Source organism: Lissotriton vulgaris, chromosome 1_1, assembly GCF_964263255.1.
Source record: "Lissotriton vulgaris chromosome 1_1, aLisVul1.2, whole genome shotgun sequence".
Lineage (NCBI taxonomy): Eukaryota > Metazoa > Chordata > Amphibia > Caudata > Salamandridae > Lissotriton > Lissotriton vulgaris.
Genome location: NC_141685.1, coordinates 36,467,152 through 36,488,226, shown reverse-complemented (window position 1 = coordinate 36,488,226; position 21,075 = coordinate 36,467,152). Strand labels below are relative to the sequence as shown.

Below are 21,075 nucleotides of genomic sequence, written 5' to 3'. Positions count from 1 at the left end.
AGTACGACTTCTACCCGCCTCTAACATCAGCAGCGCTGTACGCGGCATACCGTGGGAAGCGTGAGAGTCAGCAGGACTTCGCTCCCCGGCCCGTACGATGCGCAGGGAAGTTCGTTAAGCATACAGCCGGTACGGTCCGTGCCCCAGTGCCTGGATAAGGTGCCCACAGTGTGTAAAAGTAGTTTAAGACAAACAAGGACTACAGAGAAGTAATTTACAAATTGAGAAGAACACTTGCCATTGTTTCACATCTTGTGGCCAAAGCTAAAGCGTTAACAGAGGTCTTGTAATGTTTTGCCTGCATAGATATGTATATATTTTTACATAAAGTATTCATATTTTCACATAACCAATGACTGGTGTCTATTTGTGGGGCGATTAATGTATTTACTGTGTGTACTTCAAATGCTTAACCATTAACACCTGAAGATTAGCCTTGGCTGCTCAAGCCACGCACCTAGAGAGTGAGCAAGGATAATTCTGAAGGGATCATCCTGCGCCCTGACTTAGAGGAGAGGGTCCCTGCTTGTCACAAGTGAATACTTGCGCCAATCAGAGACCCCCAATTCTAACACCGCTGGAGAGAGTTAAGAATAGGTTGGGTTTGTGAGAGAGTGCTTAGTGTTCACTCGCCATTCATCTGCAGGTCCTGCTGGAGAGAGTTATGAATAGGTTGGGTTTGTGAGAGAGTGCTTAGTGTTCATTCACCAGCCGTCTACAGGTCCTGCTGGAGAGAGTGTAGAATAGGTTGGGTTTGTGAGAGAGTGCTTAGTGTTCACTCACAAGCAATTTGCAGGTCCTGCTGGAGAGAGCTAAGAATAGGTTGGGTTTGTGAGAGAGTGTTTAGTGTTCACTCGCTAGCCGTCTGCAGGTCCTGCTGGAGAGAGTTAAGTATAGGTTGGGTTTGTGAGAGAGTGCTTAGTGTTCACTCACCAGCCGACTGCAGGTCCTGCTCTAGAGAGTTAAGAATACGTTGGGTTTGTGAGAGAGTTCTTAGTGTTCACTCACCAGCCGTCTGCAGGTCCTGCTGGAGAGAGCTTAGAATAGGTTGGGTTTGTGTGAGAGTGCTCAGTGTTCACTCGCCAGCCATCTGCAGGTTCCGCTGGAGAGAGTTAGGTATAGGTTGGGTTTGTGGGAGAGTGCTTAGTGTTTACTCACCAGCCGACTGCAGGTCCTGCTGGAGAGAGTTAAGAATAGGTTGGGTTTGTGAGAGAGTGCTTAGTGTTCACTCACCAGTCATCTGCAGGTCCTGCTGGAGAGAGCTTAGAATAGGTTGGGTTTGTGAGAGAGTGCTTAGTGTTCACTCACCAGCCGTCTGCAGGTCCTGCTGGAGAGAGCTTAGAATAGGTTGGGTTTGTGAGAGAGTGCTCAGTGTTCACTCGCCAGCCATCTGCAGGTTCCGCTGGAGAGAGTTAAGAATAGGTTGGGTTTGTGGGAGAGTGCTTAGTGTTTACTCACCAGCCGACTGCAGGTCCTGCTGGAGAGAGTCAAGAATAGGTTGGGTTTGTGAGAGAGTGCTTAGTGTTCATTCACCAGCCATCTGCAGGTCCTGCTGGAGAGAGTTAAGAATAGGTTGGGTTTGTGAGAGAGTGCTTAGTGTTTACTCACCAGCCGACTGCAGGTCCTGCTGGAGAGAGTTAAGAATAGGTTGGGTTTGTGAGAGAGTGCTTAGTGTTCACTCACCAGTCATCTGCAGGTCCTGCTGGAGAGAGCTTAGAATAGGTTGGGTTTGTGAGAGAGTGCTTAGTGTTCACTCACCAGCCGTCTGCAGGTCCTGCTGGAGAGAGCTTAGAATAGGTTGGGTTTGTGAGAGAGTGCTCAGTGTTCACTCGCCAGCCATCTGCAGGTTCCGCTGGAGAGAGTTAAGAATAGGTTGGGTTTGTGGGAGAGTGCTTAGTGTTTACTCACCAGCCGACTGCAGGTCCTGCTGGAGAGAGTCAAGAATAGGTTGGGTTTGTGAGAGAGTGCTTAGTGTTCATTCACCAGCCATCTGCAGGTCCTGCTGGAAAGAGCTTAGAATAGGTTGGGTTTGTGAGAGAGTGCTTAGTGTTCACTCACCAGCCGTCTTCAGGTCCTGCTGGAGAGAGCTTAGAATAGGTTGGGTTTGTGAGAGAGTGCTTAGTGTTCACTCGACAGTCGTCTGCAGGTCCTGCTGGAGAGAGTTAAGAATAGGTTGGGTTTGTGAGAGAGTGCTTAGTGTTCACTCACCAGCCGTCTGCAGGTCATTCTGGAGAGAGTTAAGAATAGGTTGGGTTTGTGAGAGAGTGCTTAGTGTTCACTCGCCAGCCGTCTGAAGGTCCTGCTGGAGAGAGTCTAGAATAGGTTAGGTTTGTGAGAGAGTACTTAGTGTTCACTCACCAGCAATTTGTAGGTCCTGCTGGAGAGAGTTAAGAATAGGTTGGGTTTGTGAGAGAGTGCTTAGTGTTCACTCACCAGCCGTCTGCAGGTCCTGCTTGTGAGATGTTAGAATAGGTTGGGTTGGTGAGAGCGTGCTTAGTGTTCACTCTCCAGCCATCTGCAGGTCCTGCTGGAGAGAGTCTAGAATAGGTTGGGTTTGTGAGAGAGTGCTTAGTGTTCACTCTCCAGCCATCTGCAGGTCCTGCTGGAGAAAGTCTAGAATAGGTTGGGTTGTGAAAGAGTGCTTAGTGTTCACTCACCAGCCGTCTGCAGGTCCTGCTTGTGAGAGGTTAGAATAGGTTGGGTTGGTGAGAGCGTGCTTAGGGTTCACTCACCAGCCGTCTGCAGGTCCTGCAGGAGAGAGCTTAGAATAGGTTGGGTTTGTGAGAGAATGCTTAGTCAAAGGAAATTCCCTAGGTGTGCACTGAAGCAAATGCGTGTTATCTTACTGTGTGTGTTTTGCCCAATCATACACTTATTCCTTATAAGTACATTTAAGGGAAGAATTTTATAAAAATCAAACATCAGAAATGGATTTCCACACTAAAAATGAACGTTCACAGTCTTTTTAATATTTTTGTAAAAAGTGAAGACCTCTCTTCACAAAGAGATAAATTAAAAATTCAAAGAACACTCTTTGAACAAGTATAATAAAATTCAATAGACAATTAATAACACATTGTTACATACATAATCAAAAATCAATGTCACACTCATAAAAATTATACAGTAGAAGAAAAAACAATAATCAACACAAATTCGATACTTGAAAACAATAAGATCTTTTACACAACCCCCTAACACTGTGGCCTTAATATTCTCCAGCCACTATTCTTGTAGATCCACTGGTCTTTCCTTGATATTGGTGGTACAGTAAACAGTATCAGTAATACATGAGTATCTGTTACTTCCTTAACCTCGTTTGGATTCTAGTAAATACAATACAATACAATTCTAGTAAATAATTGCGTCGACGCGTTTCGGTGTTATATTACTTGATGTTGTAACACCTTCATCAAAACCTGCCGCCTCTTTGGGGTCAACTGCTTCTAGATTTATATTTAAAAATCTCTGTGTGGGTACATAGAGAAAGAGAAAAACAGTATCACTATTCTGGGTGGATGATATCACATTTCTGGTATACCTCATCCTACAATTTGTCCCCTGGTATTTACTTCTACCTTATCAAAACTCCCTGGTTCTTAAGTGTTTTGTTAAGGCCTTACTTCCCCCCTCAGATATGTTTGCAGATTTCACACAAGCATTTGTCATTAGATCCCTGCATGCATTAGAAAACATTATCATTATACTGAATCAGGTATAATTTTACACAAAGCTCCCAATCAACTTTTTCTCCTTCTGAGGCTAAGTTGGCTATTTCTGATAGTGGCCTAACCCTCCGTTTTCTTTTTAGTGTGGAAACAGGTAAGAGCTTTCATTCATTCCCACATTCATTTTGTCATTTGTCCACCTTTCATCTAATGTTCCTTCCTATATTGATGTCCCTCTTACCCCGTGGGTGTTTACTCACCAGCCGACTGCAGGTCCTGCTGGAGAGAGTTAATAATAGGTTGGGTTTGTGAGAGAGTGCTTAGTATTCACTCACCAGCCGTCTGCAGGTCCTGCTGGAGAGAGCTTAGAATAGGTTGGGTTTGTGAGAGAGTGCTTAGTGTTCATTCACCAGCCGTCTGCAGGTCCTGATGGAGAGAGCTTAGAATAGGTTGGTTTTGTGAAAGAGTGCTTAGTGTTCACTCGCCAGCCGTCTGCAGGTCCTGCTGGAGAGAGTTTATAATAGGTTGGGTTTGTGAGAGAATGCTTAGTGTTCACTCGCCAGCCGTCTGCAGGTCCTGCTGGAGAGAGTCTAGAATAGGTTGGGTTTGTGAGAGAGTGCTTAGTGTTCACTCGCCAGCCGTCTGCAGGTCCTGCTGGAGAGAGCTTAGAATGGGTTGGGTTTGATAGGGAAAGAGTCAATGTATGGCTGACCTTTTCCATGGTGGGGCACTGTTAGCAGATAAATATACACACTCTTGCCAGTAGTACTAACAGTGTTGATCACCATCACCGTTCCCTTGTAAAGTTTACATGTTTCTATTACTTTCATGTTTTACATCACAAACCTTGATTTACAAACCTGTGTTGAATATTCCCAGCTGGCAGCGCAACAGGACATAGTAGGAGGGGCCTGATCCAGTCACTTATTGCGATCAGTGAGGATGATTAAGTGGTGATAAACAGATCCGACATTGAAATCCATCGGCTTTAAGTCTCTGTGCTCTCCCCTTTAAGATTCGGCTAACCAACAGTGTTACATCAGGCCCCTCACACCTCTCTGATGAGGAACACCCTAGACCAGTGGTCTTAAAACCTTTTAATACCACACCCCCCCTTCCTCCCAGCAATCATAGGGCGCCCCTTAGAATTTTTCACAATTATTCTATTAATTTGTCAATGTTTAAATATGTCTAGACTTATTTAAGCAATGCAGTTAAGTTCTGTTTTAAAAATGCAATCAAATGCATGATTGCCCAACATACTGTTCTAGTCAGACAGGCCTTACTATAGCTTAATAGCCCGCTGCCGAGGGCCTGCGGCTCGGGCCTAAAACTCAGGTTCAGGATCTTTAACAACCGGTATACCCTGAGGCAGAAAGATTATAAGGCTATTAAAATATTCCATCCACTGAGGGTAGAATGTTCTAAATTAAAAAGGAAGAAACATGAAGACAAACATTGGAACATTGGAGGTCAGAACAGATATTGGTCTCAGGCTCACTGTGCCATGGTATTCAAGCCAGCCTGGCTGATAAGGAGTGATACCTCAAAACTGATCCTAGGATGCTTGTTTCTAGTCCAGGGAGGACCTGCCTTGGCAGCTAGGGCTGGATTGTTTCCATGAGAAGCAGGTTCAAGACTGATTTGCATATGGCTGGCTCTAAATTGGTTTGGCATGGTGTGCAAAAGTACAATCGATTGAACCCAGATTTCTTGACTGGGAGTCAATGTTTGATTTGTTCCTCGTTCCGTCCATCATTTGTGTGTCTTTTGCTTTCTCACCCTAAGTGTGACGGGTATACCCAGACTTGGGTCCTGGGCTAACTGTGCCACTGTTTTAAGCTTCTAACTATAATGGGGTGGCCCAGTGACCCTCAGAACCTGGGTTCCAAGATTATACAAAAAACAATGGCTCTGTTGGGTGAAAAGTCAATTTCTTTGTAAACCTAAATGGTAGGCAAAACTATCAATGTATTTCACAAAGTTTTTTAGAAATACATAATCACCCTGGAGCAGAATTACTTGTTGAGGGAGAAAAGGGGAAAGAAGGAAGAAACACACACCATTTTGGATTTAATCCAAAATATTCTTATTTTTAGAAAATCTGACATAGATATAGCATTGGTAAACATGGGAATGGGTTGTCCAAATCAAAATTAGCATAAACGTACAAATAACAGATACGTGCTTAGGTGAATAGGAGTGACAAGTGATGTTGACTGTGTGTGGATACACAAATACATAAAAACAAATAAAGATCAGTCCAAAATTCAACATCAATTTGTTTCAAGTACATATGTTTTCTCCTATTATCGTTGAAACTTGGTATGGACTGATTAGTAGCACAACGTTGACGTTTCGACCCTATAAGATGGTGCTGGCTTTATCGCAACCGTGTCAGGTCTTCATAAGGACTAAAAAGCAGGTGGACAACCTGTTGGTTTTGAATCTTTCAGCGCCTATTTCTATATAGGCAGGAGGGTGGGGATGTGTCAGCCGACACCATCCACGACCAAGGGTTCAATCGCAGTATCTTGTGCAGTAAATGCGTAAAATTTCCCCACCAGCCGGTGGAGAAAAATGGAAGATTTCGGTTAAGTACCGCTTGTGCGATCACTTCAGTATAAGATCAAGGAACGTCTCTCTCCTTCACGATCTGGCGATCAATGCGATAAAGCCAGCACCATCTTATAGGGTCGAAATGTCGACTTGTTCGAGTTGGAAAAAGGAAGTTTGGAAATGGAGTCTGGAGAAGTTTGGAGACAGAAGAAATTTGGAGCTTATTATTTATTGTTTTTTCGCAGTCACAAAAGAGGAAGATGGCTGCTGCTCATGGGGACTTATACATGTTCTAAGTTCTGGAATGTTTTAAAGTATTCTAAGTTCTAAGATATTGTTGCTGCTGTGTTTGGGCGGTAATAAAAGGGATATGCTACTAATTTTTCCATCTCTTCTGAAAACCTTAACACCTTTGGAACCCTTTCCTGAACTGGCACACAGATAAAATCTATCCTGTATCCAACTACAGTTTCCAAAACCCAAGGATCCTGCGCTATCTCTTGCCATCTGGAAACAAACTGGGCTAGTCTGAAACACTAAAAATGAAATGCGAGGTTTTGTAATGTGCTTGGATTTCTTTCTCACAGAATAAAAACCAAGAATGTTTCTTTACCTTTAGGCCACTATGTGCTAGTCTCCCAATGGGTTCCTGATATTTCCTGTTTTTCCTAGCTGTAGGGAAATAAACAATAGCACAGAATAGACACTTAAGTTGATGCCGGAATGCTCGCTGATTTTTTTTAGGTTTGAAGATTGATAAAAGCTTTTTGCACTTTCACTGCCATGATATGGCTTTTCTCCTGTGTGTCTTCGCTGATGTATAGAACTATGCACAAGAAAATGGGCCGTTAGTGCAAGATTGGTTGCACTGCACTTACACCTAAGAACTCACAATCCCTCGACCGACTAGCTATAGTGTCTCATTAGCTCCGCAGACCATCCAAAGATACCTAATGCTTAGACAAACCCAGAACACGGAACTCCCGACCTCTCAGAGTCGTCGTAGCAATGCACACCCTTTTGCTCACTTACCTGTGCTTGTCCACCCCAAACAATGCAGAGTCTATGTAAAGTTTAAAGTGTTTATTTTTCAACTAAAAAACTCTGTACGTAGTTCTATAATGCAGTCAATGAGCTAGCACCAGAAGAATAATACATAAGATAAAAACAATTATCAAAGTTACAATACCATAAAATAAGAAGGGAGAGATCATTCTGAATGACCAGTGGCTATTACGGCTATAGCGCCTAGACCACCCTCCCCTGGTAGGAATATGTATATTATATAAAAGAAGATCTCTGGGCCAATTCTGGGGAACCCCTCATCTTAGAACGTAGGAGTAAGGTTACATCATAGGTTCAGCAAGGCTCTAGTCTTCCGTCTATCTCGAGAAAGCTGCTGCGTGTTAGTAAAATGCAAGCATTTCTCAATCGTGCAAAGAAGTGCCTAATGTTATGTCTAGGTAGTGCGGATTGACCAGACGTGGAACGCACAGTGGCTTGTTTATCGACCTTGTACGCAATGAGCAAACTATAACAATATGAGCTCATGTGGGCACAAAGGGATTTTGCACAAGAAGATACAGAGTGTTGTGCGCAAAAATAAAAAGACACATAGATAAAATGGTTGCTACCTCAGGCTAACTTTAGCAAATAATAGCGTGACACTAGGGGCCGCACTACAGTTTTTCCCCGGTGTGTGCTCGCTGATGCTGTTTTAGGTTTGTTAATTGACAAAAGCTATTCCCACATTCACTGCAATGGTATGGTTTTTCTCCAGTGTGTGTTCGCTGATGAATCCTTAATCTTAAAGATGTAATAAAACTACGTCCACATTCACTGCAATGATATGGTTTTTCCCATGTGTGTGTTCTCTGATGGAGTTTTAGGTGTGATAATCGACTAAAGCTCTTTCCACATTCACTGCAATGGTATGGTTTTTCTCCCGTGTGTGTTCGCTGATGTCTATGTAGGACTGATGAGAGACAAAATCTCTTCCCACATTCATTGCACTGGAATGGTTTTTCCCCAGTGTGTGTTTTCTGATGCTCCTTTAGGTACCATAATCTACAAAAGCTCTTCAGACATTCACTGCAATGATATGGTTTTCCCCCTGTGTGTGTTTGTTGATGATATATTAATCCTGAAGAGGAACTAAAACTACTTCCACATTCACTGCAAGGATATGGTTTTTCGCCTGTGTGTGTTCTCTGATGCAGTTTTAGGGGTGATACATCTATAAAGCTCTTCCCACATTCATTGCACTTCAATGGTTTTTCCCCAGTGTGTGTTCGCTGATGACTCATGAGTTTTGATAATTCTATAAAACTACTTCCACATTCACTGCAATAATATGTTTTTTCCCCTGTGTGTGTTTGTTGATGATACATTAATCCTGAAGAGGAACTAAAACTACTTCCACATTCACTGCAAGGATATGGTTTTTCTCCAGTGTGTGTTCTCTGATGCTGTTTTAGGTGTGCTAATTGACTAAAGCTCTTCAGACATTCACTGCAATGATATGGTTTTTCTCCTGTGTGTGTTCTCTGATGTTGTTTTAGGCCTGATAATAGACTAAAGCTCTTCAGACATTCACTGCAAGGATATGTTTTTTCCCCTGTGTGTGTTCTCTGATGCCGTTTTAGGCCTGATAAATATATAAAGCTCTTCCCACATCCATTGCACTTGAATGGTTTTTCCCCAGTGTGTGTTCGCTGATGACTCATGAGTTTTGATAATTCCATAAAACTACTTCCACATTCACTGCAATGATATGGGTTTTTCCCCTATGTGTGTTCGCTGATGCTTGTTTAGGCCTGATAATTCACTCAAGCGCTTCAGACATTCATTGCATTTGTATGGCTTTTCTGTGTGTGTTCTCTGATGCAGTTTTAGGCTTGGTAAATATACTCTGTGTTTTATATAGCAGATCCCCCATTTCTTTTAACTTTCAGTTAACTGTGGTTTTCGCTGGTTGCTGTGGAATGGCCTGAAAGATCCATTCAATACACCTTTAGCACTGAATGGTGGCCTGATATCACTTTAGGAAGCAAAGTACTGCTGTAACCACCTCATGATCAGAGCTGATATTGGACATGTTTACACAAAAAGTGGTTAATCAGTGTTGCCTTAATTTTCTAGGGGGTAATTTCTTCATCTTGAGGCACGGAGGTGACAGCTGAGACTCGTAGAATCACCGAATTGCCCTTGACGGTACTTCAAAGATCTGTCCGTTTATGTTCAGGTTCGGCTGCCTCTGTCGGCACTTATGTTTTCCTGAATACTGTAACTCAATGTTTCTGACTTTGCTTTTGCAGATTTACAGTATTATCTTCATTATTCTTAAACATTTTGTGCAATCAAGGATTGTTTTCTGTCGGATGTAAAAAGATTTAAATTACTTAAATGGAAAATACCAGAATGTGCATCTACAATTTTTAATTGATTGTAAAAGCATCTCATTTATTACTATTGTTGAAACTTATGAAGACATATTTAAGACACATTTAACCATACAGAGATATTTGCATAACAGTTCCTTTGAATACGCCACATCTTATTTATTTCAGCAAAGGGGTCATAGAGAAACTTAGCTAAAAAAGGATGCTCGCATAGCACGCATATACTAGTTACAGCTTTAGGTAGATGCATATGGTCAAGGTTTTGTTAAAACAAGAACAGCTCTTAGAGTAAGAGAAGGATCAGGAAGACTCAAGACAGCAAGGTGTATATCAGAATATTGTGCCATGCATCAAATGCTATTATTCACTGAGGTGCCTGGTTTCATTCACTACTAACTACTAACTCTTTTTTTAGGAGGATTTCCCTCACTGTTGTCTCAAGGCTTGATTATAGGGGCCTTTTGTGCGCTGATTGTGTTTGGGGCCCTTGTGGCGTAAAGGGGCTCTATCTGAGCCTTGTAGAACCTGCATCATGTATCGACCCTCTCCCCATATAAAGTCCCTGCCCAATCTAAAATGTTAAAAACACAGTTGATGGACAGAATGTAGAACAATGTCATACATTCACCCCAGTACAAGGATCTGGGCCTAAATCCATCGTTTTTTTGCACTCCACACCACCCTGGGTTAGACACTGGCTATATGCAAATCAGCTCTGACCCTGTGCCTCATGGGAACAGTCCAGTCCGAACTACCAAGCCATGTCTTTCCCAGACCGGAATCAAGCATCCAAGGACCGGTTTCTGGCTATCAGCCTTCATCAGCTTGGATAGCTTGACTCCAGTGGTGTGGAGAGCCTGGGACTCACGTCTGAGTATACCCAGCACACTCGGGTGAAAATTGCAAAAAACACAGTTGGTGGACAGAATGTAGAACAATGTCATACATTCACCCCAGTACAAGGATCTGGGCCTAAATCCATCGTTTTTTGCACTCCACACCACCCAGGGTTAGACACTGGCTATATGCAAATCAGCTCTGACCCTGTGCCTCATGGGAACAGTCCAGTCCAAACTACCAAGCCATGTCTTTCCCAGACCGGAATCAAGCATCCAAGGGCCGGTTTCTGGCTATCAGCCTTCATGAGCCTGGATAGCTTGACTCCAGTGGTGTGGAGAGCCTGGGACTCACGTCTGAGTATACCCAGCACACTCGGGGTGACAATTGCAAAAAACACAGTTGATGGACAGAATGTAGAACAATGTCATACATTCACCCCAGTACAAGGATCTGGGCCTAAATCCATCGTTTTTTTGCACTCCACACCACCCTGGGTTAGACACTGGCTATATGCAAATCAGCTCTGACCCTGTGTCTCATGGGAACAGTCCAGTCCGAACTACCAAGCCATGTCTTTCCCAGACCGGAATCAAGCATCCAAGGACCGGTTTCTGGCTATCAGCCTTCATGAGCCTGGATAGCTTGACTCCAGTGGTGTGGAGAGCCTGGGACTCACGTCTGAGTATACCCAGCACACTCGGGGTGACAATTGCAAAAAACACAGTTGATGGACAGAATGTAGAACAATGTCATACATTCACCCCAGTACAAGGATCTGGGCCTAAATCCATCGTTTTATTTCACTCCACACCACCCTGGGTTAGACACTGGCTATATGCAAATCAGCTCTGACCCTGTGCCTCTTGGGAACAGTCCAGTCCGAACTACCAAGCCACGTCTTTCCCAGACCGGAATCAAGCATCCAAGGACCGGTTTCTGGCTATCAGCCTTCATCAGCCTGGATTGCTTGACTCCAGTGGTGTGGAGAGCCTGGGACTCACGTCTGAGTATACCCAGCACACTCGGGGTGAGAATTGCAAAAAACACAGTTGATGGACAGAATGTAGAACAATGTCATACATTCACCCCAGTAAAAGGATCTGGGCCTAAATCCATCGTTTTTTTGCACTCCACACCACCCTGGGTTAGACACTGGCTATATGCAAATCAGCTCTGACCCTGTGCCTCATGGTAACAGTCCAGTCCGAACTACCAGGCCATGTCTTTCCCAGACCGGAATCAAGCATCCAAGGACCAGTTTCTGGCTATCAGCCTTCATCAGCCTGGATAGCTTGATTCCAGTGGTGTGGAGAGCCTGGGACTCACGTCTGAGTATACCCAGCGCACTCGGGGTGAAAATTGCAAAAAACACAGTTGATGGACAGAATGTAGAACAATGTCATACATTCACCCCAGTACAAGGATCTGGGCCTAAATCCATCGTTTTTTTGCACTCCACACCACCCTTGGTTAGACACTGGCTATATGCAAATCAGCTCTGACCCTGTGCCTCATGGGAACAGTCCAGTCCGAACTACCAAGCCATGTCTTTCCATCAAGCATCCAAGGACCGGTTTCTGGCTATCAGCCTTCATCAGCCTGGATAGCTTGACTCCAGTGGTGTGGAGAGCCTGTGGAGAGCCTGGGACTCATGAGGCACAGGGTCAGAGCTGATTTGCATATAGCCAGTGTCTAACCCAGGGTGGTGTGGAGTGCAAAAAAAGGATGGATTTAGGCCCAGATCCTTGTACTGGGGTGAATGTATGACATTGTTCTACATTCTGTCCATCAACTGTGTTTTTTGCAATCTAAAATGTTGGCACCTCTAAGACTCTAGGAATCTAGATATTGACAAAGAACTTAGCATGTCCTTCTTGTGGACATGAAAGAAGGACCATCATGTTCTGTAGCTTTAAAGTATTTCTAAGGTGGAGGCCATCTTAGAATGTTGTTGTTTACTAATTCTGCTTAGATTTCCAGACTGGCTGGGTCTATCGAATTTCCAAGTGCATCCTAGTCCACTGTTCATGCTATCCCCCCTATCCCTCTCTTATGGATTCTATCTTCCCCTTGTACAGTCTATTTCTGCGAACATAAATTACATTCTCTCGGTGCAGCCCAGGAAGCTCCATCTTCTACAACCGCTCGCGACCACTGATGGTATGTACGTAGTTGAAAATGCCTCTACCAGCCCTGGGAGTTCCCAGAACTAACAGAAAGACCGACCTTGTGTCTGGCCCCCGCAGATTCAACTAGGCACAAAGCCACGACCCTACGGCTACCCAGACGGCAAGGTAATAAGCACAATAGAAATATACAGAGAAATTCAAAATGTTTAGCAAACTTCCTGGCTGGAGGCAATGTTTTTAGAGCAAAATGATTAAAAAATAGGCAGTTTCCTGCTTTATTAGTCTTTAGAATGAGATCAGAGGTTGTATCTCAGTTTTCCTGGAGTAGTTTGATCCGGAAATAGACTGTTTTCAGCAGGAGTGACAGTGTTCGAGTTCGCAGAGGGCAAATTTTCGATTGATGCAGTGTTCTGGTCAGTGTTCAAAGGAGCAGCTTCAGAAAAAGAGTCAGAGTTCGGTGGATCAGTTATCAGTTCTGCATCACTGAAAGGAACGTATTTTGGAACCGGTTCTGTTTCTAAAGGCACCAATTCCTTTTCTAATCCAATTATCATAAGGGAGTGGTAGGGGTACACGCTTAGTATGTGTCGCGTGGACCCAGTTTTTTCTTCCAGCCACTCGTACAGCAGTCCTTGTTGCCAACAGCACCTGAAACGGTCCAACGAACTTGGGTTGAAGATTTCTGGTCCGTCCAAAGTTCTTTATGACAACAAAGTCTCCGGGTTTCAGCTGATGACCTGGACTTTCCGGAGGTTTTGGCAATGCATCGAAAACTTGTTGGTGAATGAGACTCAATTTAGCAGTCAAGTCAAAAAGGTAATCAATTAGCATTGGGTATTCCAGCTGCCTAAACTCCCTAGGTCTTGGTACCCCCCAAATATTAGCAGGGCGACCGAACACAATCTCATAGGGACTAAGCCCTACTCGGGAATGCACAGTCGCTCTTGTGGATAACAGGGCCAAAGGTAATGCATCTGGCCAGGACAAGCCCGTGGAGGCTTGTATCTTAGCCAGTTTCAGCTTGAGGGTGCCATTGTAGCCTTCAACTAAACCTGCTGACTGGGGGTGATTCGCACTGTGGAACTTTTGCTTGATGCTCAAGCCTGCACACGCACTCTGCATAACTTTCCCTACGAATTCACTTCCATTATCTGACCATACAATCCGTGGCATACCATACCTGGGGAAGTATTCTTTTAGGAGAATTTTGGCAGTGGACAAGGCAGTATTATCTTTGAGTGGATATGCTTCGATCCACCTTGAAAAAGCACAGACTACCACTAAAATGTATTTAAGGTTGTTACATCGATCCATGTGAATGAAGTCTAACTGAATCACTTCGAAGGGGCAGGGAGGAGGAGCGAAGTGACCAGCAGGTGTGGGGGTTCCCTTGCCAGGATTATGCATCAGGCATATCATGCAGTTTCTCACCACTCTTTCTGCACACTTACTAATTCCATCATTCTTCCAGACTGGAGCCAACATCTTACAAATCCCTTTAGAACTGATGTGCGCTGCTCCATGCGCCATCGTTACCACAGCAAGCACATACGCATCAGGCAACATCCAACGCTGTTGTTCCGTCAAATCAAGCCAACATCCATTCGAGTCCAATTTACCCGTTTTCTCTTTCCATGCAAGTTTTTCCTCTTCAGTCGCTTCTTCCTGAATCGTTCTCACACTTTCCATTGTGTCCTCACACATTCCCGAATCAGTAACCCATCTTGCAGACGTTGAAACATACATCCCACTCATCGGATTCCTAGCTGTCTGTTTTGCTGTCTCATCAGCAAAGGCATTTCCTCGACCAACATCATCCGTGATTGCTCGATGAGCACTGCACTTTACAATCGCAACTTCCATTGGTAAGGTTAGAGATTCCAACAAGTCATTAACTAGCTGACCATGCTGGATCTTAGTCCCATGGGACGTAATAAAACCTCTTTCCTTCCACAATCGGCCAAAACTATGGGCTACGCCGAACGCGTACTGACTATCTGTGAACACATTCACTCTCTTTCCCTTAGCTAAAACACACGCTCTAGTCAATGCAATTAATTCTGCAGCTTGAGCAGAATTCTGACTCACTCTTGCAGTCTCCACAATCGTACTCAAAGTCGTTACTGCATAGGCAGCTGTTACATCACCATTCTCCAATTTAAAACAAGACCCGTCAACATACAACGTGCCATCTGGGTCTGATAACGGAGTGTCTTTTAGATCAATTCGTCCTTTTGTCTCTTCCTCAGTTCTAAAACAACAGTCATGTGGCTCAGAATCACTCGACTCCTGACTAGTCGGCAACAATGTTGCTGGATTCAATACATTGCATCTCTTAATCTGAATATGATTTGCTAACAGTGTCAGCTCATAGCCTGATAATCTAGCACTGGTAAGGTGCTGCGTCTTTGTTCGGTTCATGAGTGTATCCACGGCATGTGGAACCATGACCACTAGCATGTTGTTCATGACCAAACCAGCAGATTGTCGAATGGACGCTGCAGCTGCCGCTGTAGCTCTCAAGCAACTAGGCAACGCTCTGGCTACCGGATCTAATGTTGATGAAAAATACGCACAAGGGCGTTGTTTATCACCAAATTGTTGCGTCAAGACACTCAACGCGCAACCTTCTCTTTCGTGGACATAGAGTGTAAATGGTTTACTGTAGTCAGGTGTACCCAACACAGGAGCTGAACATAGTGCGTTTCGTAACTCAGAAAAGCTTTGCTGACATTCGTCAGACCATGGCACTGGATTCGGAACACCTTTCCCAGTCAAAGCCACCAACGGTTTTGCCAAGAGAGAAAAATTTGGGATCCATTGCCTGCAGTATGAAGTAATACCCAAGAACGCACGCACTTCTCTCTGTGTGCTAGGAACATTCATCTGCGTAATTGCTTTTATTCTCTCTGGGGTCAACCTTCTTCCCTCCTTTGACAAGAGATGACCTAGGTAGGTCACTTCTTGGCAACAGTATTGCATTTTGGAAGGTGACACCTTGTGATTTAAATCAGACAAATGATGCAATAAGGAAATTGTAGCTGCTTTGCAAGTTTCCTTGTCATCGGCAGCCACTAGAAAATCATCGACATATTGCACTAAGGCAGAACCAGGAGGAAGTACAAAAGAATCCAACTGACTTTTTAATGCCTGACTGTAAATGGATGGGCTTTCACAATAGCCTTGTGGAGCACGTTTAAACCTGAAGCTTCGTCCTCCTAGAGAGAAGCCGAAAATATCTCTGCTTTCTTCGGCTATCGGAATGCTGAAAAAGGCATTCTTCAAGTCGATCACTGAGAACCACGTGGCTGTAGCAGGAATCAACGTTAACAATGCAGTAATGTCTGGAACCACAGGAAACTGTGGAATCACAATTTTGTTAACCTCTCTAAGGTCAATTACAAATCTATAGACTGGAGGTTTCTGAGGGATCAGTGCGCTTTAGAATAGGCAGTACAGGGCTATTACAGACATTTCCTCTAGTTTCCTCTATTACGTCTTTCTTGATCAAATCTTGTACTATCAATAGGAGCGCACGCTCACCTTCACTAGAGATTTTGTATTGTGGGATTCGTGGAAATTTGACATTTGCTTTCAAAGTTACTACATATGGTGGAATTTCCAAAAGACCTACATCGTTAGGACCAGTCGCCCAAAGAGTATCAGGGAGAGAACGCAGCTCCAGTGGGAGCGCATCCATTGACAAATGCATCGGGGATATGATTCTTCTACCTAATGTAAGCTGTACTCCTGAAGGAGAACAGTACAATGTCGCATATAGGCGTTTTAACAAGTCTAAACCAAGCAGATTTTCATTACAACCAGTCGTCAAAATCAAGGGTGCTTTCAATTGACGAGGCCCAACAGAAATAGACAAAGGACCAGAAACAGGGTTGTGAACAGGGGCGCCTGAAAAACCTACAGAAACATTTGTTAAGCCGGACAAAGGTGCGCCAGGGAGTTTTGCATGTATGATAGAACTTTTTGCTGCACCAGTATCCAACAGAAACGGTTCGACTACACCTGATGTGGCTACTGCGACATAAGGCCCACTCTGGTCTACTGGAACTGATACTACTCCATCTCTTTGCCCAAGGCTGTCCTAGTACTCGTTTTGCTGAAATTCCTCACCAACTTCACAGTAATCTTCAACATGATACTGTTGAGATCTAGCTGGCTGTGTAGACTGACCATTTCGTTGATCAAAATAATTAGAAGGGCGATCATTCGTTTGTGGAGGCATAGCACCTCGTCCTCGACCTCTAGAATTTTGCATAGAACCACCACGACCTCTCTGAGCTGCAGCAGCATTATTTTGTGCCAGTACCGGACACTCATTCTTATAATGACCTTCCTTTTTGCAATAAGCACACTGATTCCATTGGTACTGTGGTCTCTGTGAACCATAGTCGGTCCTCTGATATGGCCCTTGCTGTGTATTCGTTTGATTCGTGCGAGGCGGATATGCTTGTTGCAAAAGGACTTTGGTTTTTAAATCTTTCGTTTTCTTTTCTGATTTTTCCTTCTCTTCTTTATCCCTATTTTCATAGTACTGGGCAGTTGCAAGTATCTGTGCAGTCGTAGAGACAGCCCACGCACTTTCAGAATTCTTTAATTTATTACTGAGCTCTGGTAACAGATTGTGCACAAATTTATCAACAAATAATCTCTGGCCTCCTTCCGTGCTCATATCCTGACCACTGTGATCTACGAAAGTTTCCTCGAATCTAGTGAAAAAGTCGGAGACGCTTTCGTCTTTCTTCTGCCTGCATGCGGACAACTTGTCCCAGTTAACGCGCAATGCTGGCATCAGGGTTTTCATTAAATCGATTATTCTACCGGGCAAATTAGCAATTAAAGGTTCAGGTTTAGAACCCCCAATTGAACCATCTGCCACAATAATAGCTGCCCAATAGCCACCTAGAGCAACTGGATGATTTTCTCTACGAATTTTAGCCCAGATTGGTTGCGGTACTACATTACCAAATAGCATATCAATGTCCGCTAGATTCATTACGCAAGCTTCAACCGTCTGAGCCAACTCTTTGTAATATCCGGCGGGATTTTTACGCAGATCTGGCAAGGCCTGTTTTACTGCTAACACTTCAGCTCGCTTCCACGGAATGTGTATCCACACTCTCTGGAATTGCGCTGGAGCGGCCGCAATACCACGCACTGCATCAGCTTGCACAGCGTCGCGCCATATTGGCGGAACCTCCCTCATAGGGTATTGGCGACCTTTATTTGCGCTACCTTTCTCTGAATCTCTTGGTGAACCGAGGGAAGGATCAACCCTAAAACCTAGAATCAGTTCCATTGCTTCTTTTATCTCCTGACCAACTATCATACCTGCAGCAAATTTTTGTTGAATATGAATTAATTTGTCTGGAACTTGTTCAGAATCATTCTCATCCCATTCCTCACGTAAAAGGGAACACATAACATCAAACACATAGCGTTGTGTCGGTTCATTCCATTGCATAAATGTATCTAATACATCTCGTACATTATACCTTCCAACTTTCGAAATCCACCTGAGAGCAGTGGAATCTAATATTCCTCGTTCCTCAACACTAGGAAGCTGACTACGTCTCTGAACAGATTCAGAGGCAGGACTCTTAATCAGAGTTTTGTAAAAGGGAGAGAGAATATTAGAGACAGATTCAGTAATTCTCCGACGAACAGAAAGCGGAGTCATATAGCTAGAGGAAGTTTGAAGTAGAGTGGTAGTTGGGACAGAAGAAACAGCACCAGTAGGTGTAGGAGGCAAAGTAGCTTGCGAAACAACAGGTATCAGCGGTACAGGCATAGGCAGAGGAGCTGGCAACCCTGGAAGAGGGGGTGCCGGAGGAATATTGTTAACCACAGGAAATGCAGGAGCTTGATTCAGGGGAGCAGGAGCAGGTATACCAGGCTGTCCAGCAACCGGTAACACAACATTCGGCAGAGGTGGAGCTGTAGCACCCTGTGCATACGATGGAGGTGACCTCAACAAGTAAGACAACAGAGGATCGTTTTCGGAGTCCTCCACTATCTTAGCTGTACTTGATGGCAAAGCAGGATAGCACTTGTCTATCGCTAAATTACGCTCTCTATCGGCTACCTCTATCGCTTTCTCAGAATCATTGAGTTGCAGCTGCTTAGCAGACTGTTCTAAAGTCAATTCTTGTTCTTTCTGCTCTTTCTTCAACTTTTTAGTCTCTCTCTGTTTGGATTCTTTTCGCCAACAACGGAAAGAATCAAACATTGCCGGCCGGGCTTTCTTTTTAAACAACTTTCTTTCTAGATTATCGAGAATTTCAGGTTCGAAACTACCATGTAGTGGCCAACTAAGGACACCATCTTTCTCCGTGTAGCGGATCCATACCTCGTTATAAGAGATAGGGCCCACACCGAACTTGCAATAAAGATCATAAAGAGGAGTTCCAATCGGAGGAACCGAACACGAGTCCTCCAACCGGGAATTCCTGTTGCAACCAAAACATGAAAACATAGAATTTTTCCGACTTACCATTTTATAAACCGGAACACAGAACAAACACACTCAAAGGTGCGCACTCGAACTAAGAACTTAGGCCTACCAAAGTGAACAAATGTATTGATACCCAAACCAAACCAAAAGATTATCGTAACTAGAACAACCAGTGATAATCTTACAAAACCAAACCAAACCAAGGAACTAAAAGGATTATCCAAACCCTTACGAAGTAACCAAACAACTAGCAACCACTTAATACTTAACTGAGGCACTGAAGACGTCACCAAGGAGAAACCCGTCACGTCTCGCTGTACTAAGGTACATGTTGGGCGCCAATTGGAGTTCTGGACTTTTAATTACGGTCCAGAGGTGTCAGGGAAAACACCCGAAGACCCCTGAGTTCTACCTGTCTCGGTGCACAAATGAACAGAAACACGGGCTTCTCGATGGTGGCGTCAAAGACCAAAGGTTTATTACTGCAGGGACACAGAAGTCACAGAAACTACACACGGGCAGATTCTAGGAGCCTGTTCGATTTGCACTAAGTTGGTTGCTCCTTAAATACAAAATATTTAGCTGGGGGCAACATTCTCCACATACTAGTGTGTTTCTCAAACTTTATGTCCTAAACAATAAATATTTGGCGTTACACAGGAATCGTCAACAATATCTGATGTCAAAACATTTACGAACGAGAGGTTCCCACTGTTCCATCATAATCCCATGTCATCTTTCTATTCAAGAGCCGGACCGCCTCATCGTAAATTTCGTTACCTCCCCCTAATAAAGGCCCAGAAGGAAAGGAGCAGAGCCAGGTGCAGAAGATAGAAAAACAGGATAAGAGATGTTTGTGGGTCGTAAATGGGCAAGGCTACCAGCTTCGGCCGCCTAATCATGATCAGGCCAACGAACACGAGAACCAGTATAGCAGGACTGGCCTCGGGCAGAGGAGGCAGCTTTTGCCGAGTCATGCGGCCACAGCGTTTCTGTCCTAAGGTGCACGTGTCACTAGCAAGGTGAATCACCGGCTAAAGCCTACGTGTCCTTAAGTGAAAATGAGGTGATCAGAGGTCACTGCATGTCCATTGACTATGTGAGGGCAAGAATACAAGATGGATGCCATGATCTAAAATGGATGCCATCGGTGTATCAGAAATGTGGTTATAACAGGAGTGCTCTTGCTCGTAGCATAGCGAAAACACCAGGATATACTAAATGGATCATTTGTGGTTCATCGGTACCAAAATTATGAGTTTACGACAATGTTGAAAACACAGGTTCATATTGTCACGGAACCTCAACATGGTGCGCCGCATTGTAAATGCGGGGCACCATGGGTGGCGGAGCTGCAGCGCACAATAACTGGCGCATCCCTGGGGATGCGCCAGTTATTGTAAATCTGCCCATATACATTTAGCCAACGAGGGAGCACTTACTGATTAGACAGTAGAAAGTACTCCAGTAAGGAGTAAAGGTATTACACAAAAAGGTGGCTTCTTCGTGGACAAACACCCAGGGCGGGATTCATTCTGCCCCCTGTGAGACTCGTTTTTTGTGCCCTTCTGCCCTCTGTTAGACTCGTTTTTCCCTTGTTTTTCTGCCCTTCTGCCCTCTGTTAGACTTGTTTTTCCCTTGTTTTTCTGCCCTTCTGCCCTCTGTTAGACTCGTTTTTCCCTTGTTTTTCTGCCCTTCTGCCCCCTGTTAGACTCGTTTTTTGTGCCCTTCTGCTCTCTGTTAGACTTGTTTTTCCCTTGTTTTTCTGCCCTTCTGCCCTCTGTTAGACTCGTTTTTCCCTTGCTTTTCTGCCCTTCTGCCCCCTGTTAGTCTCGTTTTTTGTGCCCTTCTTCCCTCTGTTAGACTGGTTTTTCCCTTGTTTTTCTGCCCTTCTGCCCTCTGTTAGACTCGTTTTTCCCTTGTTTTTCTGCCCTTCTGCCCTTTGTTAGACTGCTTTTTGTGCCTTTCTGCCCTCTGCACCACCACATTATCACTCAGCACCACCA

At 44.2% G+C, this 21,075-nt stretch overlaps 1 pseudogene across 1 annotated transcript in view; it reads right to left on the bottom strand.

The window, feature by feature from the left end:
• Nucleotides 1-3,095: 3,095 nt before the first annotated feature.
• Nucleotides 3,096-21,075, bottom strand: part of LOC147737088 (uncharacterized) — an 88,748-nt pseudogene continuing 70,768 nt past the window's right edge. Inside the window, exon 2 of the transcript XR_015295975.1 lies at nt 3,096-9,167. The product of XR_015295975.1 is annotated as an uncharacterized LOC147737088 (transcript). The remainder of the gene's footprint in view (nt 9,168-21,075) is intronic.